This window comes from Loxodonta africana, chromosome 13 (assembly GCF_030014295.1).
Source record: "Loxodonta africana isolate mLoxAfr1 chromosome 13, mLoxAfr1.hap2, whole genome shotgun sequence".
Taxonomy (NCBI): domain Eukaryota; kingdom Metazoa; phylum Chordata; class Mammalia; order Proboscidea; family Elephantidae; genus Loxodonta; species Loxodonta africana.
In genome coordinates this window covers 380,321-407,691 of record NC_087354.1, presented here as the reverse complement: position 1 = coordinate 407,691, position 27,371 = coordinate 380,321, and the positions used below count along the sequence as shown (strand labels likewise).

Genomic DNA, 27,371 nt, shown 5'->3' with positions numbered 1-27,371 from the left:
GGACTCTTAGGATCTCCAGGGCCTCTTTCCCAGACATCTTGGTATTGGATGAAGACTGGAGTAGCCTGACACCTCGCTGTAGCATTCAAGAAAAGGCAGCAGCACCACTATCTGAGTCAAAAAGCTAATGCCAGGCTCAATACCATTCGGTACGTGGGTCGCGAGCGTCATGACTAGTTTCAGGTTCATACCACAGGAGGTCAGGATCTGCTGACAGTCTAATCAGGCAATGCAGGCATAACTGCTGCCTTCCACATGTGGAAAGATCATTTTCTTGACAGATCTTTGGAATCTTGTAGAGATTCCATAGAACTCCTTTTCCGTGTGCCCCACGGGATCCTCTGATGCTTGATATACGGGAGGAGATGTGTTCCCTCTCTGGGGATTATTGGGGCCTGAGGTAGATTCGATTGTGTCTCTCCATGGCTCAGTGGTGAAATGAAAGCGTTGAAGGACTGTGGCAATTTTAACAAGTGTTGGCAGAATTCTTGGAAAGCTATTCTTTTCCAAATGTCCTCCAGCTGATTTGAAGATCCCCCGGTGCTGGGGACTCTTGGGTGCCATTTCCCGGGAGTCCGCACACATTGGACAGTGCCCGTGGACGCATAGTTGGCTGCCTTCAACACATCAGTCAGGCTTAAGCAATGGCAAAGGCTCCTTTTGCCTGGGTCCTCCTGTAAATTTCTGCTACATCCAGAGACCTCTCTGCCTTCTTCTGAATATTGCATGATTCTCTCCTGCTGTCATGGGTCAGCAGACTCCCCAGTGGGTTGCAAATGGCTGTCTTGATTTTGTCCATGTGTTCGCGAATGTCTGGCTGAAAGCCTAGCCTTAGGGAAGTGAGTTTCTCTTCTGGGATCTCTGTCTTACTGATTTCCCCTTTTCAAAGGGTTAGTGAGGTCGATGTCTCTTGTGCCGCTTTCATGGGGGTCAAGCCAACTGCCCGGGAAACTGGAAGATGATGTGTGAACGCTCTCATCCACTGTCCTTCCTGGGTGGAAGGAAGACATTTGTGGTAAGCATCTTCAGGTCTCAGGGGATTTTTCCTGGGGAGTGATATGGCTGGGGTCAATGATGACATAATCTGTCTGGAAGAGAGATGATGACCTAAAAATCATGCTCAGAGAGGTTATGCTGAGGCCCTGTGGGAAAGTCCTTTGGCCCAGCCTTCCAGATCTTCTTTAGAGCGGACTCCCATTTTGATTTCTTTCACCTGCACCAAGTAATCCAAAAGACCTGGGTGGCCGATTTTGGTCAGGCTGATTCCTTGGCTCTTTTCCTCTTTTTGTGTCCTTTAGCACAACCTGCCTCCGAGGAGTTCACCGTTGCGAGGACAAAAGGTGAGGGATTTCCCGTGATTTGCCCTGGCCCCATCTGACACTTAGGCAAGTGAGGATACACCGCAAAAGGCAGTAGGGTTTGCTGACAAGGCTGAGGCATGTCCCCTGGTGTTTGCTTGACCTTGCCTGGTTGACTAAGTGGCGGTGATGTGCGTGGGTGGATACTTCGGAATCAGAGAATGCTGAAACATGTGCGCTGGAGTCGTCTGCGATAGCCTGGGTCCAAGTCCGATAGGGCCTACCGAAATGGGAGAAACGGCCAATTAGAACAATGTATTTTCCCAAGATATTTATGAGATGTGAATGGCCCAGAGCTCTACAGGAGACTGGTCAACTTGCTGTAATTGAAAGCGTGTGTCAGTTGCGGCTGGACTCGCAGGATTTGCGGGACGCTTTTCCCGTGAATCTTGAAATTGGATGAGCGACTCAGTAGTCTGATAGCTGGCTCCAGCTTTCAAGTAAAGGTAGCTGCACAGATAACTGCATAGAAAATCTAAAGTCAGGGTCGATGCCAGGTGTGAAGGGGACACGAGGGTCAGGAGCACTTTCAGGTTGATGCCACAGGAGGTCATGTTTCCCTGGAGCTCTAGACAGTGAAAGCAGGCGTAAGTGCTGCCTTGCACATGTGCAGAGATCAGTGTTCCTACAGAGTTCGTTGGAATCCTGTAGAGGTTCCATAAGACTCCTGCTCTCTTTGTGCCAAGGAATCCTCTGATGGTTGATAAACAGGAGGAGATGTGTTCCCTGTGTTCCCATTCTTTGGGAATGAGGTGGCCTGGACTGTGTCTCTCCATGGCACAAGGGTGAAATCAAACTCTGGAAATGCCTAGTTGAATTTGGGGCCAAATTCTTGGTGAAAGCCCTCTTCCGAGTGTCCCACAGCTCATTTGAAAATCCCCAGTTTTGGGAACCCTTGGATGTCATTTCCTGGAAGTGCTCGTGCACGGATCCGTGCCTGTGGACACAGATTCGGCTTCCTCGTAGACATAAGCCGGGGCTGATCAAATGAATAGCCTGTTCTTGGCTGGGACTTCCTGAGTACTTTTCTCCATTCGGAGTCCTCTATGCCTTGTCTTGATCTGGCACGCGTCTGCCTTTCTGTCAAGGGTCAGCAGTCTCACTAATGGGCGAGAAGTGTGTGTCTTGATTTCGTCCCTCTTTTGGGCTATATGTGGAAAAAGCATAGCTGTTAGGCAATGAATGTCTCTCGTCTGATGTCTGACTTACTTCTTTGCCCTTCCTCAAAGGATTGCAAGGTCGAAGCCTGTTTTCCTGCTTTCATGAGGGTCAAGCTACTCCCCGGGAAACCGGAAGAGGATGTGCGAACCTTCTCATCCTGCGTGATTGCGGGCTGGATGGACGATATCGGTGGTGAGGAACTTGAAGACTCAGGTGATTTCTCCCGGGGATTGAGATGTCTCGGGTCAACGAAGACACCTCAACTTGTCTCGAAGAGAGATGATGACATAAAAATCATGCTCAATAGGATCCCGCTGAGGCCCAGAGAGAAACTCCTTTTCCCTAACGTTAATGATCTGCTTTAGAGGGGACCCCCGTTTGGATCCCTTTTTCCTCCACCAAGTGATCAAAAACTCCTCCCTGACCGATTTTGGTCATGCTGATTCCTTGGCTCTTTTCGTCTTTTTCTGTCATTTCGAAAGACCTGCTTTCAGGAGATTCACCACCGAAAGAACTCAAGGTGAGTGAATGACGGCGGTTTTCCCTTGTCTCTGGTGACACTTAGACAAGTGAAAATGGAGCCCAAGAGGCAGTCGGGTTTTGTGGAAAAGCTGAGACGTGTCCCCTGCTTTGAGCTTGACCTGACCGATTGACCAAGTGGCGGTGATATGCACGGGTGGATAGTTAGGAAGCACAGGAACCTAGAAGAATTTCCACTTGAGTAATTTTTGCTAGTCCGGTTGCCAGTCGGGTATGCCTACGGAAGTTTGAGAATATTTTCAACTCTCAACTCTTTACGGGATGGGAGTGTGTAGCAGCTCTACTGGAGAAACCAGAGAGACTTGCCCTAGTTGAAAGCCTGTGTCAGTTGCGACTGGACTCTTAGGATCTCCAGGGCCTCTTTCCCAGACATCTTGGTATTGGATGAAGACTGGAGTAGCCTGACACCTCGCTGTAGCATTCAAGAAAAGGCAGCAGCACCACTATCTGAGTCAAAAAGCTAATGCCAGGCTCAATACCATTCGGTACGTGGGTCGCGAGCGTCATGACTAGTTTCAGGTTCATACCACAGGAGGTCAGGATCTGCTGACAGTCTAATCAGGCAATGCAGGCATAACTGCTGCCTTCCACATGTGGAAAGATCATTTTCTTGACAGATCTTTGGAATCTTGTAGAGATTCCATAGAACTCCTTTTCCGTGTGCCCCACGGGATCCTCTGATGCTTGATATACGGGAGGAGATGTGTTCCCTCTCTGGGGATTATTGGGGCCTGAGGTAGATTCGATTGTGTCTCTCCATGGCTCAGTGGTGAAATGAAAGCGTTGAAGGACTGTGGCAATTTTAACAAGTGTTGGCAGAATTCTTGGAAAGCTATTCTTTTCCAAATGTCCTCCAGCTGATTTGAAGATCCCCCGGTGCTGGGGACTCTTGGGTGCCATTTCCCGGGAGTCCGCACACATTGGACAGTGCCCGTGGACGCATAGTTGGCTGCCTTCAACACATCAGTCAGGCTTAAGCAATGGCAAAGGCTCCTTTTGCCTGGGTCCTCCTGTAAATTTCTGCTACATCCAGAGACCTCTCTGCCTTCTTCTGAATATTGCATGATTCTCTCCTGCTGTCATGGGTCAGCAGACTCCCCAGTGGGTTGCAAATGGCTGTCTTGATTTTGTCCATGTGTTCGCGAATGTCTGGCTGAAAGCCTAGCCTTAGGGAAGTGAGTTTCTCTTCTGGGATCTCTGTCTTACTGATTTCCCCTTTTCAAAGGGTTAGTGAGGTCGATGTCTCTTGTGCCGCTTTCATGGGGGTCAAGCCAACTGCCCGGGAAACTGGAAGATGATGTGTGAACGCTCTCATCCACTGTCCTTCCTGGGTGGAAGGAAGACATTTGTGGTAAGCATCTTCAGGTCTCAGGGGATTTTTCCTGGGGAGTGATATGGCTGGGGTCAATGATGACATAATCTGTCTGGAAGAGAGATGATGACCTAAAAATCATGCTCAGAGAGGTTATGCTGAGGCCCTGTGGGAAAGTCCTTTGGCCCAGCCTTCCAGATCTTCTTTAGAGCGGACTCCCATTTTGATTTCTTTCACCTGCACCAAGTAATCCAAAAGACCTGGGTGGCCGATTTTGGTCAGGCTGATTCCTTGGCTCTTTTCCTCTTTTTGTGTCCTTTAGCAAAACCTGCCTCCGAGGAGTTCACCGTTGCGAGGACAAAAGGTGAGGGATTTCCCGTGATTTGCCCTGGCCCCATCTGACACTTAGGCAAATGAGGATACACCGCAAAAGGCAGTAGGGTTTGCTGACAAGGCTGAGGCATGTCCCCTGGTGTTTGCTTGACCTTGCCTGGTTGACTAAGTGGCGGTGATGTGCGTGGTTGGATACTTAGGAATCAGAGAATGCTGAAACATGTGCGCTGGAGTCGTCTGCGATAGCCTGGGTCCAAGTCCGATAGGGCCTACCGAAATGGGAGAAACGGCCAATTAGAACAATGTATTTTCCCAAGATATTTATGAGATGTGAATGGCCCAGAGCTCTACAGGAGACTGGTCAACTTGCTGTAATTGAAAGCGTGTGTCAGTTGCGGCTGGACTCGCAGGATTTGCGGGACGCTTTTCCCGTGAATCTTGAAATTGGATGAGCGACTCAGTAGTCTGATAGCTGGCTCCAGCTTTCAAGTAAAGGTAGCTGCACAGATAACTGCATAGAAAATCTAAAGTCAGGGTCGATGCCAGGTGTGAAGGGGACACGAGGGTCAGGAGCACTTTCAGGTTGATGCCACAGGAGGTCATGTTTCCCTGGAGCTCTAGACAGTGAAAGCAGGCGTAAGTGCTGCCTTGCACATGTGCAGAGATCAGTGTTCCTACAGAGTTCGTTGGAATCCTGTAGAGGTTCCATAAGACTCCTGCTCTCTTTGTGCCAAGGAATCCTCTGATGGTTGATAAACAGGAGGAGATGTGTTCCCTGTGTTCCCATTCTTTGGGAATGAGGTGGCCTGGACTGTGTCTCTCCATGGCACAAGGGTGAAATCAAACTCTGGAAATGCCTAGTTGAATTTGGGGCCAAATTCTTGGTGAAAGCCCTCTTCCGAGTGTCCCACAGCTCATTTGAAAATCCCCAGTTTTGGGAACCCTTGGATGTCATTTCCTGGAAGTGCTCGTGCACGGATCCGTGCCTGTGGACACAGATTCGGCTTCCTCGTAGACATAAGCCGGGGCTGATCAAATGAATAGCCTGTTCTTGGCTGGGACTTCCTGAGTACTTTTCTCCATTCGGAGTCCTCTATGCCTTGTCTTGATCTGGCACGCGTCTGCCTTTCTGTCAAGGGTCAGCAGTCTCACTAATGGGCGAGAAGTGTGTGTCTTGATTTCGTCCCTCTTTTGGGCTATATGTGGAAAAAGCATAGCTGTTAGGCAATGAATGTCTCTCGTCTGATGTCTGACTTACTTCTTTGCCCTTCCTCAAAGGATTGCAAGGTCGAAGCCTGTTTTCCTGCTTTCATGAGGGTCAAGCTACTCCCCGGGAAACCGGAAGAGGATGTGCGAACCTTCTCATCCTGCGTGATTGCGGGCTGGATGGACGATATCGGTGGTGAGGAACTTGAAGACTCAGGTGATTTCTCCCGGGGATTGAGATGTCTCGGGTCAACGAAGACACCTCAACTTGTCTCGAAGAGAGATGATGACATAAAAATCATGCTCAATAGGATCCCGCTGAGGCCCAGAGAGAAACTCCTTTTCCCTAACGTTAATGATCTGCTTTAGAGGGGACCCCCGTTTGGATCCCTTTTTCCTCCACCAAGTGATCAAAAACTCCTCCCTGACCGATTTTGGTCATGCTGATTCCTTGGCTCTTTTCGTCTTTTTCTGTCATTTCGAAAGACCTGCTTTCAGGAGATTCACCACCGAAAGAACTCAAGGTGAGTGAATGACGGCGGTTTTCCCTTGTCTCTGGTGACACTTAGACAAGTGAAAATGGAGCCCAAGAGGCAGTCGGGTTTTGTGGAAAAGCTGAGACGTGTCCCCTGCTTTGAGCTTGACCTGACCGATTGACCAAGTGGCGGTGATATGCACGGGTGGATAGTTAGGAAGCACAGGAACCTAGAAGAATTTCCACTTGAGTAATTTTTGCTAGTCCGGTTCCCAGTCGGGTATGCCTACGGAAGTTTGAGAATATTTTCAACTCTCAACTCTTTACGGGATGGGAGTGTGTAGCAGCTCTACTGGAGAAACCAGAGAGACTTGCCCTAGTTGAAAGCCTGTGTCAGTTGCGACTGGACTCTTAGGATCTCCAGGGCCTCTTTCCCAGACATCTTGGTATTGGATGAAGACTGGAGTAGCCTGACACCTCGCTGTAGCATTCAAGAAAAGGCAGCAGCACCACTATCTGAGTCAAAAAGCTAATGCCAGGCTCAATACCATTCGGTACGTGGGTCGCGAGCGTCATGACTAGTTTCAGGTTCATACCACAGGAGGTCAGGATCTGCTGACAGTCTAATCAGGCAATGCAGGCATAACTGCTGCCTTCCACATGTGGAAAGATCATTTTCTTGACAGATCTTTGGAATCTTGTAGAGATTCCATAGAACTCCTTTTCCGTGTGCCCCACGGGATCCTCTGATGCTTGATATACGGGAGGAGATGTGTTCCCTCTCTGGGGATTATTGGGGCCTGAGGTAGATTCGATTGTGTCTCTCCATGGCTCAGTGGTGAAATGAAAGCGTTGAAGGACTGTGGCAATTTTAACAAGTGTTGGCAGAATTCTTGGAAAGCTATTCTTTTCCAAATGTCCTCCAGCTGATTTGAAGATCCCCCGGTGCTGGGGACTCTTGGGTGCCATTTCCCGGGAGTCCGCACACATTGGACAGTGCCCGTGGACGCATAGTTGGCTGCCTTCAACACATCAGTCAGGCTTAAGCAATGGCAAAGGCTCCTTTTGCCTGGGTCCTCCTGTAAATTTCTGCTACATCCAGAGACCTCTCTGCCTTCTTCTGAATATTGCATGATTCTCTCCTGCTGTCATGGGTCAGCAGACTCCCCAGTGGGTTGCAAATGGCTGTCTTGATTTTGTCCATGTGTTCGCGAATGTCTGGCTGAAAGCCTAGCCTTAGGGAAGTGAGTTTCTCTTCTGGGATCTCTGTCTTACTGATTTCCCCTTTTCAAAGGGTTAGTGAGGTCGATGTCTCTTGTGCCGCTTTCATGGGGGTCAAGCCAACTGCCCGGGAAACTGGAAGATGATGTGTGAACGCTCTCATCCACTGTCCTTCCTGGGTGGAAGGAAGACATTTGTGGTAAGCATCTTCAGGTCTCAGGGGATTTTTCCTGGGGAGTGATATGGCTGGGGTCAATGATGACATAATCTGTCTGGAAGAGAGATGATGACCTAAAAATCATGCTCAGAGAGGTTATGCTGAGGCCCTGTGGGAAAGTCCTTTGGCCCAGCCTTCCAGATCTTCTTTAGAGCGGACTCCCATTTTGATTTCTTTCACCTGCACCAAGTAATCCAAAAGACCTGGGTGGCCGATTTTGGTCAGGCTGATTCCTTGGCTCTTTTCCTCTTTTTGTGTCCTTTAGCACAACCTGCCTCCGAGGAGTTCACCGTTGCGAGGACAAAAGGTGAGGGATTTCCCGTGATTTGCCCTGGCCCCATCTGACACTTAGGCAAGTGAGGATACACCGCAAAAGGCAGTAGGGTTTGCTGACAAGGCTGAGGCATGTCCCCTGGTGTTTGCTTGACCTTGCCTGGTTGACTAAGTGGCGGTGATGTGCGTGGGTGGATACTTCGGAATCAGAGAATGCTGAAACATGTGCGCTGGAGTCGTCTGCGATAGCCTGGGTCCAAGTCCGATAGGGCCTACCGAAATGGGAGAAACGGCCAATTAGAACAATGTATTTTCCCAAGATATTTATGAGATGTGAATGGCCCAGAGCTCTACAGGAGACTGGTCAACTTGCTGTAATTGAAAGCGTGTGTCAGTTGCGGCTGGACTCGCAGGATTTGCGGGACGCTTTTCCCGTGAATCTTGAAATTGGATGAGCGACTCAGTAGTCTGATAGCTGGCTCCAGCTTTCAAGTAAAGGTAGCTGCACAGATAACTGCATAGAAAATCTAAAGTCAGGGTCGATGCCAGGTGTGAAGGGGACACGAGGGTCAGGAGCACTTTCAGGTTGATGCCACAGGAGGTCATGTTTCCCTGGAGCTCTAGACAGTGAAAGCAGGCGTAAGTGCTGCCTTGCACATGTGCAGAGATCAGTGTTCCTACAGAGTTCGTTGGAATCCTGTAGAGGTTCCATAAGACTCCTGCTCTCTTTGTGCCAAGGAATCCTCTGATGGTTGATAAACAGGAGGAGATGTGTTCCCTGTGTTCCCATTCTTTGGGAATGAGGTGGCCTGGACTGTGTCTCTCCATGGCACAAGGGTGAAATCAAACTCTGGAAATGCCTAGTTGAATTTGGGGCCAAATTCTTGGTGAAAGCCCTCTTCCGAGTGTCCCACAGCTCATTTGAAAATCCCCAGTTTTGGGAACCCTTGGATGTCATTTCCTGGAAGTGCTCGTGCACGGATCCGTGCCTGTGGACACAGATTCGGCTTCCTCGTAGACATAAGCCGGGGCTGATCAAATGAATAGCCTGTTCTTGGCTGGGACTTCCTGAGTACTTTTCTCCATTCGGAGTCCTCTATGCCTTGTCTTGATCTGGCACGCGTCTGCCTTTCTGTCAAGGGTCAGCAGTCTCACTAATGGGCGAGAAGTGTGTGTCTTGATTTCGTCCCTCTTTTGGGCTATATGTGGAAAAAGCATAGCTGTTAGGCAATGAATGTCTCTCGTCTGATGTCTGACTTACTTCTTTGCCCTTCCTCAAAGGATTGCAAGGTCGAAGCCTGTTTTCCTGCTTTCATGAGGGTCAAGCTACTCCCCGGGAAACCGGAAGAGGATGTGCGAACCTTCTCATCCTGCGTGATTGCGGGCTGGATGGACGATATCGGTGGTGAGGAACTTGAAGACTCAGGTGATTTCTCCCGGGGATTGAGATGTCTCGGGTCAACGAAGACACCTCAACTTGTCTCGAAGAGAGATGATGACATAAAAATCATGCTCAATAGGATCCCGCTGAGGCCCAGAGAGAAACTCCTTTTCCCTAACGTTAATGATCTGCTTTAGAGGGGACCCCCGTTTGGATCCCTTTTTCCTCCACCAAGTGATCAAAAACTCCTCCCTGACCGATTTTGGTCATGCTGATTCCTTGGCTCTTTTCGTCTTTTTCTGTCATTTCGAAAGACCTGCTTTCAGGAGATTCACCACCGAAAGAACTCAAGGTGAGTGAATGACGGCGGTTTTCCCTTGTCTCTGGTGACACTTAGACAAGTGAAAATGGAGCCCAAGAGGCAGTCGGGTTTTGTGGAAAAGCTGAGACGTGTCCCCTGCTTTGAGCTTGACCTGACCGATTGACCAAGTGGCGGTGATATGCACGGGTGGATAGTTAGGAAGCACAGGAACCTAGAAGAATTTCCACTTGAGTAATTTTTGCTAGTCCGGTTCCCAGTCGGGTATGCCTACGGAAGTTTGAGAATATTTTCAACTCTCAACTCTTTACGGGATGGGAGTGTGTAGCAGCTCTACTGGAGAAACCAGAGAGACTTGCCCTAGTTGAAAGCCTGTGTCAGTTGCGACTGGACTCTTAGGATCTCCAGGGCCTCTTTCCCAGACATCTTGGTATTGGATGAAGACTGGAGTAGCCTGACACCTCGCTGTAGCATTCAAGAAAAGGCAGCAGCACCACTATCTGAGTCAAAAAGCTAATGCCAGGCTCAATACCATTCGGTACGTGGGTCGCGAGCGTCATGACTAGTTTCAGGTTCATACCACAGGAGGTCAGGATCTGCTGACAGTCTAATCAGGCAATGCAGGCATAACTGCTGCCTTCCACATGTGGAAAGATCATTTTCTTGACAGATCTTTGGAATCTTGTAGAGATTCCATAGAACTCCTTTTCCGTGTGCCCCACGGGATCCTCTGATGCTTGATATACGGGAGGAGATGTGTTCCCTCTCTGGGGATTATTGGGGCCTGAGGTAGATTCGATTGTGTCTCTCCATGGCTCAGTGGTGAAATGAAAGCGTTGAAGGACTGTGGCAATTTTAACAAGTGTTGGCAGAATTCTTGGAAAGCTATTCTTTTCCAAATGTCCTCCAGCTGATTTGAAGATCCCCCGGTGCTGGGGACTCTTGGGTGCCATTTCCCGGGAGTCCGCACACATTGGACAGTGCCCGTGGACGCATAGTTGGCTGCCTTCAACACATCAGTCAGGCTTAAGCAATGGCAAAGGCTCCTTTTGCCTGGGTCCTCCTGTAAATTTCTGCTACATCCAGAGACCTCTCTGCCTTCTTCTGAATATTGCATGATTCTCTCCTGCTGTCATGGGTCAGCAGACTCCCCAGTGGGTTGCAAATGGCTGTCTTGATTTTGTCCATGTGTTCGCGAATGTCTGGCTGAAAGCCTAGCCTTAGGGAAGTGAGTTTCTCTTCTGGGATCTCTGTCTTACTGATTTCCCCTTTTCAAAGGGTTAGTGAGGTCGATGTCTCTTGTGCCGCTTTCATGGGGGTCAAGCCAACTGCCCGGGAAACTGGAAGATGATGTGTGAACGCTCTCATCCACTGTCCTTCCTGGGTGGAAGGAAGACATTTGTGGTAAGCATCTTCAGGTCTCAGGGGATTTTTCCTGGGGAGTGATATGGCTGGGGTCAATGATGACATAATCTGTCTGGAAGAGAGATGATGACCTAAAAATCATGCTCAGAGAGGTTATGCTGAGGCCCTGTGGGAAAGTCCTTTGGCCCAGCCTTCCAGATCTTCTTTAGAGCGGACTCCCATTTTGATTTCTTTCACCTGCACCAAGTAATCCAAAAGACCTGGGTGGCCGATTTTGGTCAGGCTGATTCCTTGGCTCTTTTCCTCTTTTTGTGTCCTTTAGCAAAACCTGCCTCCGAGGAGTTCACCGTTGCGAGGACAAAAGGTGAGGGATTTCCCGTGATTTGCCCTGGCCCCATCTGACACTTAGGCAAGTGAGGATACACCGCAAAAGGCAGTAGGGTTTGCTGACAAGGCTGAGGCATGTCCCCTGGTGTTTGCTTGACCTTGCCTGGTTGACTAAGTGGCGGTGATGTGCGTGGGTGGATACTTCGGAATCAGAGAATGCTGAAACATGTGCGCTGGAGTCGTCTGCGATAGCCTGGGTCCAAGTCCGATAGGGCCTACCGAAATGGGAGAAACGGCCAATTAGAACAATGTATTTTCCCAAGATATTTATGAGATGTGAATGGCCCAGAGCTCTACAGGAGACTGGTCAACTTGCTGTAATTGAAAGCGTGTGTCAGTTGCGGCTGGACTCGCAGGATTTGCGGGACGCTTTTCCCGTGAATCTTGAAATTGGATGAGCGACTCAGTAGTCTGATAGCTGGCTCCAGCTTTCAAGTAAAGGTAGCTGCACAGATAACTGCATAGAAAATCTAAAGTCAGGGTCGATGCCAGGTGTGAAGGGGACACGAGGGTCAGGAGCACTTTCAGGTTGATGCCACAGGAGGTCATGTTTCCCTGGAGCTCTAGACAGTGAAAGCAGGCGTAAGTGCTGCCTTGCACATGTGCAGAGATCAGTGTTCCTACAGAGTTCGTTGGAATCCTGTAGAGGTTCCATAAGACTCCTGCTCTCTTTGTGCCAAGGAATCCTCTGATGGTTGATAAACAGGAGGAGATGTGTTCCCTGTGTTCCCATTCTTTGGGAATGAGGTGGCCTGGACTGTGTCTCTCCATGGCACAAGGGTGAAATCAAACTCTGGAAATGCCTAGTTGAATTTGGGGCCAAATTCTTGGTGAAAGCCCTCTTCCGAGTGTCCCACAGCTCATTTGAAAATCCCCAGTTTTGGGAACCCTTGGATGTCATTTCCTGGAAGTGCTCGTGCACGGATCCGTGCCTGTGGACACAGATTCGGCTTCCTCGTAGACATAAGCCGGGGCTGATCAAATGAATAGCCTGTTCTTGGCTGGGACTTCCTGAGTACTTTTCTCCATTCGGAGTCCTCTATGCCTTGTCTTGATCTGGCACGCGTCTGCCTTTCTGTCAAGGGTCAGCAGTCTCACTAATGGGCGAGAAGTGTGTGTCTTGATTTCGTCCCTCTTTTGGGCTATATGTGGAAAAAGCATAGCTGTTAGGCAATGAATGTCTCTCGTCTGATGTCTGACTTACTTCTTTGCCCTTCCTCAAAGGATTGCAAGGTCGAAGCCTGTTTTCCTGCTTTCATGAGGGTCAAGCTACTCCCCGGGAAACCGGAAGAGGATGTGCGAACCTTCTCATCCTGCGTGATTGCGGGCTGGATGGACGATATCGGTGGTGAGGAACTTGAAGACTCAGGTGATTTCTCCCGGGGATTGAGATGTCTCGGGTCAACGAAGACACCTCAACTTGTCTCGAAGAGAGATGATGACATAAAAATCATGCTCAATAGGATCCCGCTGAGGCCCAGAGAGAAACTCCTTTTCCCTAACGTTAATGATCTGCTTTAGAGGGGACCCCCGTTTGGATCCCTTTTTCCTCCACCAAGTGATCAAAAACTCCTCCCTGACCGATTTTGGTCATGCTGATTCCTTGGCTCTTTTCGTCTTTTTCTGTCATTTCGAAAGACCTGCTTTCAGGAGATTCACCACCGAAAGAACTCAAGGTGAGTGAATGACGGCGGTTTTCCCTTGTCTCTGGTGACACTTAGACAAGTGAAAATGGAGCCCAAGAGGCAGTCGGGTTTTGTGGAAAAGCTGAGACGTGTCCCCTGCTTTGAGCTTGACCTGACCGATTGACCAAGTGGCGGTGATATGCACGGGTGGATAGTTAGGAAGCACAGGAACCTAGAAGAATTTCCACTTGAGTAATTTTTGCTAGTCCGGTTCCCAGTCGGGTATGCCTACGGAAGTTTGAGAATATTTTCAACTCTCAACTCTTTACGGGATGGGAGTGTGTAGCAGCTCTACTGGAGAAACCAGAGAGACTTGCCCTAGTTGAAAGCCTGTGTCAGTTGCGACTGGACTCTTAGGATCTCCAGGGCCTCTTTCCCAGACATCTTGGTATTGGATGAAGACTGGAGTAGCCTGACACCTCGCTGTAGCATTCAAGAAAAGGCAGCAGCACCACTATCTGAGTCAAAAAGCTAATGCCAGGCTCAATACCATTCGGTACGTGGGTCGCGAGCGTCATGACTAGTTTCAGGTTCATACCACAGGAGGTCAGGATCTGCTGACAGTCTAATCAGGCAATGCAGGCATAACTGCTGCCTTCCACATGTGGAAAGATCATTTTCTTGACAGATCTTTGGAATCTTGTAGAGATTCCATAGAACTCCTTTTCCGTGTGCCCCACGGGATCCTCTGATGCTTGATATACGGGAGGAGATGTGTTCCCTCTCTGGGGATTATTGGGGCCTGAGGTAGATTCGATTGTGTCTCTCCATGGCTCAGTGGTGAAATGAAAGCGTTGAAGGACTGTGGCAATTTTAACAAGTGTTGGCAGAATTCTTGGAAAGCTATTCTTTTCCAAATGTCCTCCAGCTGATTTGAAGATCCCCCGGTGCTGGGGACTCTTGGGTGCCATTTCCCGGGAGTCCGCACACATTGGACAGTGCCCGTGGACGCATAGTTGGCTGCCTTCAACACATCAGTCAGGCCTAAGCAATGGCAAAGGCTCCTTTTGCCTGGGTCCTCCTGTAAATTTCTGCTACATCCAGAGACCTCTCTGCCTTCTTCTGAATATTGCATGATTCTCTCCTGCTGTCATGGGTCAGCAGACTCCCCGGTGGGTTGCAAATGGCTGTCTTGATTTTGTCCATGTGTTCGCGAATGTCTGGCTGAAAGCCTAGCCTTAGGGAAGTGAGTTTCTCTTCTGGGATCTCTGTCTTACTGATTTCCCCTTTTCAAAGGGTTAGTGAGGTCGATGTCTCTTGTGCCGCTTTCATGGGGGTCAAGCCAACTGCCCGGGAAACTGGAAGATGATGTGTGAACGCTCTCATCCACTGTCCTTCCTGGGTGGAAGGAAGACATTTGTGGTAAGCATCTTCAGGTCTCAGGGGATTTTTCCTGGGGAGTGATATGGCTGGGGTCAATGATGACATAATCTGTCTGGAAGAGAGATGATGACCTAAAAATCATGCTCAGAGAGGTTATGCTGAGGCCCTGTGGGAAAGTCCTTTGGCCCAGCCTTCCAGATCTTCTTTAGAGCGGACTCCCATTTTGATTTCTTTCACCTGCACCAAGTAATCCAAAAGACCTGGGTGGCCGATTTTGGTCAGGCTGATTCCTTGGCTCTTTTCCTCTTTTTGTGTCCTTTAGCACAACCTGCCTCCGAGGAGTTCACCGTTGCGAGGACAAAAGGTGAGGGATTTCCCGTGATTTGCCCTGGCCCCATCTGACACTTAGGCAAGTGAGGATACACTGCAAAAGGCAGTAGGGTTTGCTGACAAGGCTGAGGCATGTCCCCTGGTGTTTGCTTGACCTTGCCTGGTTGACTAAGTGGCGGTGATGTGCGTGGGTGGATACTTCGGAATCAGAGAATGCTGAAACATGTGCGCTGGAGTCGTCTGCGATAGCCTGGGTCCAAGTCCGATAGGGCCTACCGAAATGGGAGAAACGGCCAATTAGAACAATGTATTTTCCCAAGATATTTATGAGATGTGAATGGCCCAGAGCTCTACAGGAGACTGGTCAACTTGCTGTAATTGAAAGCGTGTGTCAGTTGCGGCTGGACTCGCAGGATTTGCGGGACGCTTTTCCCGTGAATCTTGAAATTGGATGAGCGACTCAGTAGTCTGATAGCTGGCTCCAGCTTTCAAGTAAAGGTAGCTGCACAGATAACTGCATAGAAAATCTAAAGTCAGGGTCGATGCCAGGTGTGAAGGGGACACGAGGGTCAGGAGCACTTTCAGGTTGATGCCACAGGAGGTCATGTTTCCCTGGAGCTCTAGACAGTGAAAGCAGGCGTAAGTGCTGCCTTGCACATGTGCAGAGATCAGTGTTCCTACAGAGTTCGTTGGAATCCTGTAGAGGTTCCATAAGACTCCTGCTCTCTTTGTGCCAAGGAATCCTCTGATGGTTGATAAACAGGAGGAGATGTGTTCCCTGTGTTCCCATTCTTTGGGAATGAGGTGGCCTGGACTGTGTCTCTCCATGGCACAAGGGTGAAATCAAACTCTGGAAATGCCTAGTTGAATTTGGGGCCAAATTCTTGGTGAAAGCCCTCTTCCGAGTGTCCCACAGCTCATTTGAAAATCCCCAGTTTTGGGAACCCTTGGATGTCATTTCCTGGAAGTGCTCGTGCACGGATCCGTGCCTGTGGACACAGATTCGGCTTCCTCGTAGACATAAGCCGGGGCTGATCAAATGAATAGCCTGTTCTTGGCTGGGACTTCCTGAGTACTTTTCTCCATTCGGAGTCCTCTATGCCTTGTCTTGATCTGGCACGCGTCTGCCTTTCTGTCAAGGGTCAGCAGTCTCACTAATGGGCGAGAAGTGTGTGTCTTGATTTCGTCCCTCTTTTGGGCTATATGTGGAAAAAGCATAGCTGTTAGGCAATGAATGTCTCTCGTCTGATGTCTGACTTACTTCTTTGCCCTTCCTCAAAGGATTGCAAGGTCGAAGCCTGTTTTCCTGCTTTCATGAGGGTCAAGCTACTCCCCGGGAAACCGGAAGAGGATGTGCGAACCTTCTCATCCTGCGTGATTGCGGGCTGGATGGACGATATCGGTGGTGAGGAACTTGAAGACTCAGGTGATTTCTCCCGGGGATTGAGATGTCTCGGGTCAACGAAGACACCTCAACTTGTCTCGAAGAGAGATGATGACATAAAAATCATGCTCAATAGGATCCCGCTGAGGCCCAGAGAGAAACTCCTTTTCCCTAACGTTAATGATCTGCTTTAGAGGGGACCCCCGTTTGGATCCCTTTTTCCTCCACCAAGTGATCAAAAACTCCTCCCTGACCGATTTTGGTCATGCTGATTCCTTGGCTCTTTTCGTCTTTTTCTGTCATTTCGAAAGACCTGCTTTCAGGAGATTCACCACCGAAAGAACTCAAGGTGAGTGAATGACGGCGGTTTTCCCTTGTCTCTGGTGACACTTAGACAAGTGAAAATGGAGCCCAAGAGGCAGTCGGGTTTTGTGGAAAAGCTGAGACGTGTCCCCTGCTTTGAGCTTGACCTGACCGATTGACCAAGTGGCGGTGATATGCACGGGTGGATAGTTAGGAAGCACAGGAACCTAGAAGAATTTCCACTTGAGTAATTTTTGCTAGTCCGGTTCCCAGTCGGGTATGCCTACGGAAGTTTGAGAATATTTTCAACTCTCAACTCTTTACGGGATGGGAGTGTGTAGCAGCTCTACTGGAGAAACCAGAGAGACTTGCCCTAGTTGAAAGCCTGTGTCAGTTGCGACTGGACTCTTAGGATCTCCAGGGCCTCTTTCCCAGACATCTTGGTATTGGATGAAGACTGGAGTAGCCTGACACCTCGCTGTAGCATTCAAGAAAAGGCAGCAGCACCACTATCTGAGTCAAAAAGCTAATGCCAGGCTCAATACCATTCGGTACGTGGGTCGCGAGCGTCATGACTAGTTTCAGGTTCATACCACAGGAGGTCAGGATCTGCTGACAGTCTAATCAGGCAATGCAGGCATAACTGCTGCCTTCCACATGTGGAAAGATCATTTTCTTGACAGATCTTTGGAATCTTGTAGAGATTCCATAGAACTCCTTTTCCGTGTGCCCCACGGGATCCTCTGATGCTTGATATACGGGAGGAGATGTGTTCCCTCTCTGGGGATTATTGGGGCCTGAGGTAGATTCGATTGTGTCTCTCCATGGCTCAGTGGTGAAATGAAAGCGTTGAAGGACTGTGGCAATTTTAACAAGTGTTGGCAGAATTCTTGGAAAGCTATTCTTTTCCAAATGTCCTCCAGCTGATTTGAAGATCCCCCGGTGCTGGGGACTCTTGGGTGCCATTTCCCGGGAGTCCGCACACATTGGACAGTGCCCGTGGACGCATAGTTGGCTGCCTTCAACACATCAGTCAGGCTTAAGCAATGGCAAAGGCTCCTTTTGCCTGGGTCCTCCTGTAAATTTCTGCTACATCCAGAGACCTCTCTGCCTTCTTCTGAATATTGCATGATTCTCTCCTGCTGTCATGGGTCAGCAGACTCCCCAGCGGGTTGCAAATGGCTGTCTTGATTTTGTCCATGTGTTCGCGAATGTCTGGCTGAAAGCCTAGCCTTAGGGAAGTGAGTTTCTCTTCTGGGATCTCTGTCTTACTGATTTCCCCTTTTCAAAGGGTTAGTGAGGTCGATGTCTCTTGTGCCGCTTTCATGGGGGTCAAGCCAACTGCCCGGGAAACTGGAAGATGATGTGTGAACGCTCTCATCCACTGTCCTTCCTGGGTGGAAGGAAGACATTTGTGGTAAGCATCTTCAGGTCTCAGGGGATTTTTCCTGGGGAGTGATATGGCTGGGGTCAATGATGACATAATCTGTCTGGAAGAGAGATGATGACCTAAAAATCATGCTCAGAGAGGTTATGCTGAGGCCCTGTGGGAAAGTCCTTTGGCCCAGCCTTCCAGATCTTCTTTAGAGCGGACTCCCATTTTGATTTCTTTCACCTGCACCAAGTAATCCAAAAGACCTGGGTGGCCGATTTTGGTCAGGCTGATTCCTTGGCTCTTTTCCTCTTTTTGTGTCCTTTAGCACAACCTGCCTCCGAGGAGTTCACCGTTGCGAGGACAAAAGGTGAGGGATTTCCCGTGATTTGCCCTGGCCCCATCTGACACTTAGGCAAGTGAGGATACACCGCAAAAGGCAGTAGGGTTTGCTGACAAGGCTGAGGCATGTCCCCTGGTGTTTGCTTGACCTTGCCTGGTTGACTAAGTGGCGGTGATGTGCGTGGGTGGATACTTCGGAATCAGAGAATGCTGAAACATGTGCGCTGGAGTCGTCTGCGATAGCCTGGGTCCAAGTCCGATAGGGCCTACCGAAATGGGAGAAACGGCCAATTAGAACAATGTATTTTCCCAAGATATTTATGAGATGTGAATGGCCCAGAGCTCTACAGGAGACTGGTCAACTTGCTGTAATTGAAAGCGTGTGTCAGTTGCGGCTGGACTCGCAGGATTTGCGGGACGCTTTTCCCGTGAATCTTGAAATTGGATGAGCGACTCAGTAGTCTGATAGCTGGCTCCAGCTTTCAAGTAAAGGTAGCTGCACAGATAACTGCATAGAAAATCTAAAGTCAGGGTCGATGCCAGGTGTGAAGGGGACACGAGGGTCAGGAGCACTTTCAGGTTGATGCCACAGGAGGTCATGTTTCCCTGGAGCTCTAGACAGTGAAAGCAGGCGTAAGTGCTGCCTTGCACATGTGCAGAGATCAGTGTTCCTACAGAGTTCGTTGGAATCCTGTAGAGGTTCCATAAGACTCCTGCTCTCTTTGTGCCAAGGAATCCTCTGATGGTTGATAAACAGGAGGAGATGTGTTCCCTGTGTTCCCATTCTTTGGGAATGAGGTGGCCTGGACTGTGTCTCTCCATGGCACAAGGGTGAAATCAAACTCTGGAAATGCCTAGTTGAATTTGGGGCCAAATTCTTGGTGAAAGCCCTCTTCCGAGTGTCCCACAGCTCATTTGAAAATCCCCAGTTTTGGGAACCCTTGGATGTCATTTCCTGGAAGTGCTCGTGCACGGATCCGTGCCTGTGGACACAGATTCGGCTTCCTCGTAGACATAAGCCGGGGCTGATCAAATGAATAGCCTGTTCTTGGCTGGGACTTCCTGAGTACTTTTCTCCATTCGGAGTCCTCTATGCCTTGTCTTGATCTGGCACGCGTCTGCCTTTCTGTCAAGGGTCAGCAGTCTCACTAATGGGCGAGAAGTGTGTGTCTTGATTTCGTCCCTCTTTTGGGCTATATGTGGAAAAAGCATAGCTGTTAGGCAATGAATGTCTCTCGTCTGATGTCTGACTTACTTCTTTGCCCTTCCTCAAAGGATTGCAAGGTCGAAGCCTGTTTTCCTGCTTTCATGAGGGTCAAGCTACTCCCCGGGAAACCGGAAGAGGATGTGCGAACCTTCTCATCCTGCGTGATTGCGGGCTGGATGGACGATATCGGTGGTGAGGAACTTGAAGACTCAGGTGATTTCTCCCGGGGATTGAGATGTCTCGGGTCAACGAAGACACCTCAACTTGTCTCGAAGAGAGATGATGACATAAAAATCATGCTCAATAGGATCCCGCTGAGGCCCAGAGAGAAACTCCTTTTCCCTAACGTTAATGATCTGCTTTAGAGGGGACCCCCGTTTGGATCCCTTTTTCCTCCACCAAGTGATCAAAAACTCCTCCCTGACCGATTTTGGTCATGCTGATTCCTTGGCTCTTTTCGTCTTTTTCTGTCATTTCGAAAGACCTGCTTTCAGGAGATTCACCACCGAAAGAACTCAAGGTGAGTGAATGACGGCGGTTTTCCCTTGTCTCTGGTGACACTTAGACAAGTGAAAATGGAGCCCAAGAGGCAGTCGGGTTTTGTGGAAAAGCTGAGACGTGTCCCCTGCTTTGAGCTTGACCTGACCGATTGACCAAGTGGCGGTGATATGCACGGGTGGATAGTTAGGAAGCACAGGAACCTAGAAGAATTTCCACTTGAGTAATTTTTGCTAGTCCGGTTCCCAGTCGGGTATGCCTACGGAAGTTTGAGAATATTTTCAACTCTCAACTCTTTACGGGATGGGAGTGTGTAGCAGCTCTACTGGAGAAACCAGAGAGACTTGCCCTAGTTGAAAGCCTGTGTCAGTTGCGACTGGACTCTTAGGATCTCCAGGGCCTCTTTCCCAGACATCTTGGTATTGGATGAAGACTGGAGTAGCCTGACACCTCGCTGTAGCATTCAAGAAAAGGCAGCAGCACCACTATCTGAGTCAAAAAGCTAATGCCAGGCTCAATACCATTCGGTACGTGGGTCGCGAGCGTCATGACTAGTTTCAGGTTCATACCACAGGAGGTCAGGATCTGCTGACAGTCTAATCAGGCAATGCAGGCATAACTGCTGCCTTCCACATGTGGAAAGATCATTTTCTTGACAGATCTTTGGAATCTTGTAGAGATTCCATAGAACTCCTTTTCCGTGTGCCCCACGGGATCCTCTGATGCTTGATATACGGGAGGAGATGTGTTCCCTCTCTGGGGATTATTGGGGCCTGAGGTAGATTCGATTGTGTCTCTCCATGGCTCAGTGGTGAAATGAAAGCGTTGAAGGACTGTGGCAATTTTAACAAGTGTTGGCAGAATTCTTGGAAAGCTATTCTTTTCCAAATGTCCTCCAGCTGATTTGAAGATCCCCCGGTGCTGGGGACTCTTGGGTGCCATTTCCCGGGAGTCCGCACACATTGGACAGTGCCCGTGGACGCATAGTTGGCTGCCTTCAACACATCAGTCAGGCTTAAGCAATGGCAAAGGCTCCTTTTGCCTGGGTCCTCCTGTAAATTTCTGCTACATCCAGAGACCTCTCTGCCTTCTTCTGAATATTGCATGATTCTCTCCTGCTGTCATGGGTCAGCAGACTCTCCAGTGGGTTGCAAATGGCTGTCTTGATTTTGTCCATGTGTTCGCGAATGTCTGGCTGAAAGCCTAGCCTTAGGGAAGTGAGTTTCTCTTCTGGGATCTCTGTCTTACTGATTTCCCCTTTTCAAAGGGTTAGTGAGGTCGATGTCTCTTGTGCCGCTTTCATGGGGGTCAAGCCAACTGCCCGGGAAACTGGAAGATGATGTGTGAACGCTCTCATCCACTGTCCTTCCTGGGTGGAAGGAAGACATTTGTGGTAAGCATCTTCAGGTCTCAGGGGATTTTTCCTGGGGAGTGATATGGCTGGGGTCAATGATGACATAATCTGTCTGGAAGAGAGATGATGACCTAAAAATCATGCTCAGAGAGGTTATGCTGAGGCCCTGTGGGAAAGTCCTTTGGCCCAGCCTTCCAGATCTTCTTTAGAGCGGACTCCCATTTTGATTTCTTTCACCTGCACCAAGTAATCCAAAAGACCTGGGTGGCCGATTTTGGTCAGGCTGATTCCTTGGCTCTTTTCCTCTTTTTGTGTCCTTTAGCACAACCTGCCTCCGAGGAGTTCACCGTTGCGAGGACAAAAGTTGAGGGATTTCCCGTGATTTGCCCTGGCCCCATCTGACACTTAGGCAAGTGAGGATACACCGCAAAAGGCAGTAGGGTTTGCTGACAAGGCTGAGGCATGTCCCCTGGTGTTTGCTTGACCTTGCCTGGTTGACTAAGTGGCGGTGATGTGCGTGGGTGGATACTTCGGAATCAGAGAATGCTGAAACATGTGCGCTGGAGTCGTCTGCGATAGCCTGGGTCCAAGTCCGATAGGGCCTACCGAAATGGGAGAAACGGCCAACTAGAACAATGTATTTTCCCAAGATATTTATGAGATGTGAATGGCCCAGAGCTCTACAGGAGACTGGTCAACTTGCTGTAATTGAAAGCGTGTGTCAGTTGCGGCTGGACTCGCAGGATTTGCGGGGCGCTTTTCCCGTGAATCTTGAAATTGGATGAGCGACTCAGTAGTCTGATAGCTGGCTCCAGCTTTCAAGTAAAGGTAGCTGCACAGATAACTGCATAGAAAATCTAAAGTCAGGGTCGATGCCAGGTGTGAAGGGGACACGAGGGTCAGGAGCACTTTCAGGTTGATGCCACAGGAGGTCATGTTTCCCTGGAGCTCTAGACAGTGAAAGCAGGCGTAAGTGCTGCCTTGCACATGTGCAGAGATCAGTGTTCCTACAGAGTTCGTTGGAATCCTGTAGAGGTTCCATAAGACTCCTGCTCTCTTTGTGCCAAGGAATCCTCTGATGGTTGATAAACAGGAGGAGATGTGTTCCCTGTGTTCCCATTCTTTGGGAATGAGGTGGCCTGGACTGTGTCTCTCCATGGCACAAGGGTGAAATCAAACTCTGGAAATGCCTAGTTGAATTTGGGGCCAAATTCTTGGTGAAAGCCCTCTTCCGAGTGTCCCACAGCTCATTTGAAGATCCCCAGTTTTGGGAACCCTTGGATGTCATTTCCTGGAAGTGCTCGTGCACGGATCCGTGCCTGTGGACACAGATTCGGCTTCCTCGTAGACATAAGCCGGGGCTGATCAAATGAATAGCCTGTTCTTGGCTGGGACTTCCTGAGTACTTTTCTCCATTCGGAGTCCTCTATGCCTTGTCTTGATCTGGCACGCGTCTGCCTTTCTGTCAAGGGTCAGCAGTCTCACTAATGGGCGAGAAGTGTGTGTCTTGATTTCGTCCCTCTTTTGGGCTATATGTGGAAAAAGCATAGCTGTTAGGCAATGAATGTCTCTCGTCTGATGTCTGACTTACTTCTTTGCCCTTCCTCAAAGGATTGCAAGGTCGAAGCCTGTTTTCCTGCTTTCATGAGGGTCAAGCTACTCCCCGGGAAACCGGAAGAGGATGTGCGAACCTTCTCATCCTGCGTGATTGCGGGCTGGATGGACGATATCGGTGGTGAGGAACTTGAAGACTCAGGTGATTTCTCCCGGGGATTGAGATGTCTCGGGTCAACGAAGACACCTCAACTTGTCTCGAAGAGAGATGATGACATAAAAATCATGCTCAATAGGATCCCGCTGAGGCCCAGAGAGAAACTCCTTTTCCCTAACGTTAATGATCTGCTTTAGAGGGGACCCCCGTTTGGATCCCTTTTTCCTCCACCAAGTGATCAAAAACTCCTCCCTGACCGATTCTGGTCATGCTGATTCCTTGGCTCTTTTCGTCTTTTTCTGTCATTTCGAAAGACCTGCTTTCAGGAGATTCACCACCGAAAGAACTCAAGGTGAGTGAATGACGGCGGTTTTCCCTTGTCTCTGGTGACACTTAGACAAGTGAAAATGGAGCCCAAGAGGCAGTCGGGTTTTGTGGAAAAGCTGAGACGTGTCCCCTGCTTTGAGCTTGACCTGACCGATTGACCAAGTGGCGGTGATATGCACGGGTGGATAGTTAGGAAGCACAGGAACCTAGAAGAATTTCCACTTGAGTAATTTTTGCTAGTCCGGTTCCCAGTCGGGTATGCCTACGGAAGTTTGAGAATATTTTCAACTCTCAACTCTTTACGGGATGGGAGTGTGTAGCAGCTCTACTGGAGAAACCAGAGAGACTTGCCCTAGTTGAAAGCCTGTGTCAGTTGCGACTGGACTCTTAGGATCTCCAGGGCCTCTTTCCCAGACATCTTGGTATTGGATGAAGACTGGAGTAGCCTGACACCTCGCTGTAGCATTCAAGAAAAGGCAGCAGCACCACTATCTGAGTCAAAAAGCTAATGCCAGGCTCAATACCATTCGGTACGTGGGTCGCGAGCGTCATGACTAGTTTCAGGTTCATACCACAGGAGGTCAGGATCTGCTGACAGTCTAATCAGGCAATGCAGGCATAACTGCTGCCTTCCACATGTGGAAAGATCATTTTCTTGACAGATCTTTGGAATCTTGTAGAGATTCCATAGAACTCCTTTTCCGTGTGCCCCACGGGATCCTCTGATGCTTGATATACGGGAGGAGATGTGTTCCCTCTCTGGGGATTATTGGGGCCTGAGGTAGATTCGATTGTGTCTCTCCATGGCTCAGTGGTGAAATGAAAGCGTTGAAGGACTGTGGCAATTTTAACAAGTGTTGGCAGAATTCTTGGAAAGCTATTCTTTTCCAAATGTCCTCCAGCTGATTTGAAGATCCCCCGGTGCTGGGGACTCTTGGGTGCCATTTCCCGGGAGTCCGCACACATTTGACAGTGCCCGTGGACGCATAGTTGGCTGCCTTCAACACATCAGTCAGGCTTAAGCAATGGCAAAGGCTCCTTTTGCCTGGGTCCTCCTGTAAATTTGTGCTACATCCAGAGACCTCTCTGCCTTCTTCTGAATATTGCATGATTCTCTCCTGCTGTCATGGGTCAGCAGACTCCCCAGCGGGTTGCAAATGGCTGTCTTGATTTTGTCCATGTGTTCGCGAATGTCTGGCTGAAAGCCTAGCCTTAGGGAAGTGAGTTTCTCTTCTGGGATCTCTGTCTTACTGATTTCCCCTTTTCAAAGGGTTAGTGAGGTCGATGTCTCTTGTGCCGCTTTCATGGGGGTCAAGCCAACTGCCCGGGAAACTGGAAGATGATGTGTGAACGCTCTCATCCACTGTCCTTCCTGGGTGGAAGGAAGACATTTGTGGTAAGCATCTTCAGGTCTCAGGGGATTTTTCCTGGGGAGTGATATGGCTGGGGTCAATGATGACATAATCTGTCTGGAAGAGAGATGATGACCTAAAAATCATGCTCAGAGAGGTTATGCTGAGGCCCTGTGGGAAAGTCCTTTGGCCCAGCCTTCCAGATCTTCTTTAGAGCAGACTCCCATTTTGATTTCTTTCACCTGCACCAAGTAATCCAAAAGACCTGGGTGGCCGATTTTGGTCAGGCTGATTCCTTGGCTCTTTTCCTCTTTTTGTGTCCTTTAGCACAACCTGCCTCCGAGGAGTTCACCGTTGCGAGGACAAAAGGTGAGGGATTTCCCGTGATTTGCCCTGGCCCCATCTGACACTTAGGCAAGTGAGGATACACCGCAAAAGGCAGTAGGGTTTGCTGACAAGGCTGAGGCATGTCCCCTGGTGTTTGCTTGACCTTGCCTGGTTGACTAAGTGGCGGTGATGTGCGTGGGTGGATACTTAGGAATCAGAGAATGCTGAAACATGTGCGCTGGAGTCGTCTGCGATAGCCTGGGTCCAAGTCCGATAGGGCCTACCGAAATGGGAGAAACGGCCAACTAGAACAATGTATTTTCCCAAGATATTTAGGAGATGTGAATGGCCCAGAGCTCTACAGGAGACTGGTCAACTTGCTGTAATTGAAAGCGTGTGTCAGTTGCGGCTGGACTCGCAGGATTTGCGGGGCGCTTTTCCCGTGAATCTTGAAATTGGATGAGCGACTCAGTAGTCTGATAGCTGGCTCCAGCTTTCAAGTAAAGGTAGCTGCACAGATAACTGCATAGAAAATCTAAAGTCAGGGTCGATGCCAGGTGTGAAGGGGACACGAGGGTCAGGAGCACTTTCAGGTTGATGCCACAGGAGGTCATGTTTCCCTGGAGCTCTAGACAGTGAAAGCAGGCGTAAGTGCTGCCTTGCACATGTGCAGAGATCAGTGTTCCTACAGAGTTCGTTGGAATCCTGTAGAGGTTCCATAAGACTCCTGCTCTCTTTGTGCCAAGGAATCCTCTGATGGTTGATAAACAGGAGGAGATGTGTTCCCTGTGTTCCCATTCTTTGGGAATGAGGTGGCCTGGACTGTGTCTCTCCATGGCACAAGGGTGAAATCAAACTCTGGAAATGCCTAGTTGAATTTGGGGCCAAATTCTTGGTGAAAGCCCTCTTCCGAGTGTCCCACAGCTCATTTGAAGATCCCCAGTTTTGGGAACCCTTGGATGTCATTTCCTGGAAGTGCTCGTGCACGGATCCGTGCCTGTGGACACAGATTCGGCTTCCTCGTAGACATTAGCCGGGGCTGATCAAATGAATAGCCTGTTCTTGGCTGGGACTTCCTGAGTACTTTTCTCCATTCGGAGTCCTCTATGCCTTGTCTTGATCTGGCACGCGTCTGCCTTTCTGTCAAGGGTCAGCAGTCTCACTAATGGGCGAGAAGTGTGTGTCTTGATTTCGTCCCTCTTTTGGGCTATATGTGGAAAAAGCATAGCTGTTAGGCAATGAATGTCTCTCGTCTGATGTCTGACTTACTTCTTTGCCCTTCCTCAAAGGATTGCAAGGTCGAAGCCTGTTTTCCTGCTTTCATGAGGGTCAAGCTACTCCCCGGGAAACCGGAAGAGGATGTGCGAACCTTCTCATCCTGCGTGATTGCGGGCTGGATGGACGATATCGGTGGTGAGGAACTTGAAGACTCAGGTGATTTCTCCCGGGGATTGAGATGTCTCGGGTCAACGAAGACACCTCAACTTGTCTCGAAGAGAGATGATGACATAAAAATCATGCTCAATAGGATCCCGCTGAGGCCCAGAGAGAAACTCCTTTTCCCTAACGTTAATGATCTGCTTTAGAGGGGACCCCCATTTGGATCCCTTTTTCCTCCACCAAGTGATCAAAAACTCCTCCCTGACCGATTCTGGTCATGCTGATTCCTTGGCTCTTTTCGTCTTTTTCTGTCATTTCGAAAGACCTGCTTTCAGGAGATTCACCACCGAAAGAACTCAAGGTGAGTGAATGACGGCGGTTTTCCCTTGTCTCTGGTGACACTTAGACAAGTGAAAATGGAGCCCAAGAGGCAGTCGGGTTTTGTGGAAAAGCTGAGACGTGTCCCCTGCTTTGAGCTTGACCTGACCGATTGACCAAGTGGCGGTGATATGCACGGGTGGATAGTTAGGAAGCACAGGAACCTAGAAGAATTTCCACTTGAGTAATTTTTGCTAGTCCGGTTCCCAGTCGGGTATGTCTACGGAAGTTTGAGAATATTTTCAACTCTCAACTCTTTACGGGATGGGAGTGTGTAGCAGCTCTACTGGAGAAACCAGAGAGACTTGCCCTAGTTGAAAGCCTGTGTCAGTTGCGACTGGACTCTTAGGATCTCCAGGGCCTCTTTCCCAGACATCTTGGTATTGGATGAAGACTGGAGTAGCCTGACACCTCGCTGTAGCATTCAAGAAAAGGCAGCAGCACCACTATCTGAGTCAAAAAGCTAATGCCAGGCTCAATACCATTCGGTACGTGGGTCGCGAGCGTCATGACTAGTTTCAGGTTCATACCACAGGAGGTCAGGATCTGC

The 27,371-nt window shown here is 49.4% G+C and overlaps 16 non-coding genes across 16 annotated transcripts; all 16 read left to right on the top strand.

The window, feature by feature from the left end:
* The first annotated feature begins 1,065 nt into the window (after nucleotides 1-1,065).
* On the top strand, nucleotides 1,066-1,143 carry LOC135227461 (small nucleolar RNA SNORD115). Its single transcript, XR_010317626.1, has one exon. It is a non-coding gene; the product is annotated as a small nucleolar RNA SNORD115 (small nucleolar RNA).
* A 1,618-nt stretch (nucleotides 1,144-2,761) lies between these two features.
* Nucleotides 2,762-2,842, top strand: LOC135227365 (small nucleolar RNA SNORD115). The gene has a single exon (XR_010317532.1). It is a non-coding gene; the product is annotated as a small nucleolar RNA SNORD115 (small nucleolar RNA).
* A 1,618-nt stretch (nucleotides 2,843-4,460) lies between these two features.
* Nucleotides 4,461-4,538, top strand: LOC135227460 (small nucleolar RNA SNORD115). Its single transcript, XR_010317625.1, has one exon. It is a non-coding gene; the product is annotated as a small nucleolar RNA SNORD115 (small nucleolar RNA).
* A 1,618-nt stretch (nucleotides 4,539-6,156) lies between these two features.
* LOC135227364 (small nucleolar RNA SNORD115) lies at nucleotides 6,157-6,237 on the top strand. Its single transcript, XR_010317531.1, has one exon. It is a non-coding gene; the product is annotated as a small nucleolar RNA SNORD115 (small nucleolar RNA).
* Nucleotides 6,238-7,855: 1,618 nt separating this feature from the next.
* Nucleotides 7,856-7,933, top strand: LOC135227459 (small nucleolar RNA SNORD115). Its single transcript, XR_010317624.1, has one exon. It is a non-coding gene; the product is annotated as a small nucleolar RNA SNORD115 (small nucleolar RNA).
* A 1,618-nt stretch (nucleotides 7,934-9,551) lies between these two features.
* Nucleotides 9,552-9,632, top strand: LOC135227363 (small nucleolar RNA SNORD115). Its single transcript, XR_010317530.1, has one exon. It is a non-coding gene; the product is annotated as a small nucleolar RNA SNORD115 (small nucleolar RNA).
* A 1,618-nt stretch (nucleotides 9,633-11,250) lies between these two features.
* Nucleotides 11,251-11,328, top strand: LOC135227458 (small nucleolar RNA SNORD115). Its single transcript, XR_010317623.1, has one exon. It is a non-coding gene; the product is annotated as a small nucleolar RNA SNORD115 (small nucleolar RNA).
* A 1,618-nt stretch (nucleotides 11,329-12,946) lies between these two features.
* On the top strand, nucleotides 12,947-13,027 carry LOC135227362 (small nucleolar RNA SNORD115). Its single transcript, XR_010317529.1, has one exon. It is a non-coding gene; the product is annotated as a small nucleolar RNA SNORD115 (small nucleolar RNA).
* A 1,618-nt stretch (nucleotides 13,028-14,645) lies between these two features.
* LOC135227457 (small nucleolar RNA SNORD115) lies at nucleotides 14,646-14,723 on the top strand. The gene has a single exon (XR_010317622.1). It is a non-coding gene; the product is annotated as a small nucleolar RNA SNORD115 (small nucleolar RNA).
* A 1,618-nt stretch (nucleotides 14,724-16,341) lies between these two features.
* LOC135227361 (small nucleolar RNA SNORD115) lies at nucleotides 16,342-16,422 on the top strand. The gene has a single exon (XR_010317528.1). It is a non-coding gene; the product is annotated as a small nucleolar RNA SNORD115 (small nucleolar RNA).
* Nucleotides 16,423-18,040: 1,618 nt separating this feature from the next.
* LOC135227456 (small nucleolar RNA SNORD115) lies at nucleotides 18,041-18,118 on the top strand. The gene has a single exon (XR_010317621.1). It is a non-coding gene; the product is annotated as a small nucleolar RNA SNORD115 (small nucleolar RNA).
* Nucleotides 18,119-19,736: 1,618 nt separating this feature from the next.
* Nucleotides 19,737-19,817, top strand: LOC135227360 (small nucleolar RNA SNORD115). Its single transcript, XR_010317527.1, has one exon. It is a non-coding gene; the product is annotated as a small nucleolar RNA SNORD115 (small nucleolar RNA).
* Nucleotides 19,818-21,435: 1,618 nt separating this feature from the next.
* On the top strand, nucleotides 21,436-21,513 carry LOC135227455 (small nucleolar RNA SNORD115). The gene has a single exon (XR_010317620.1). It is a non-coding gene; the product is annotated as a small nucleolar RNA SNORD115 (small nucleolar RNA).
* A 1,618-nt stretch (nucleotides 21,514-23,131) lies between these two features.
* On the top strand, nucleotides 23,132-23,212 carry LOC135227359 (small nucleolar RNA SNORD115). Its single transcript, XR_010317526.1, has one exon. It is a non-coding gene; the product is annotated as a small nucleolar RNA SNORD115 (small nucleolar RNA).
* Nucleotides 23,213-24,830: 1,618 nt separating this feature from the next.
* Nucleotides 24,831-24,908, top strand: LOC135227454 (small nucleolar RNA SNORD115). Its single transcript, XR_010317619.1, has one exon. It is a non-coding gene; the product is annotated as a small nucleolar RNA SNORD115 (small nucleolar RNA).
* A 1,618-nt stretch (nucleotides 24,909-26,526) lies between these two features.
* LOC135227358 (small nucleolar RNA SNORD115) lies at nucleotides 26,527-26,607 on the top strand. The gene has a single exon (XR_010317525.1). It is a non-coding gene; the product is annotated as a small nucleolar RNA SNORD115 (small nucleolar RNA).
* The last annotated feature ends 764 nt before the right edge of the window (nucleotides 26,608-27,371 follow it).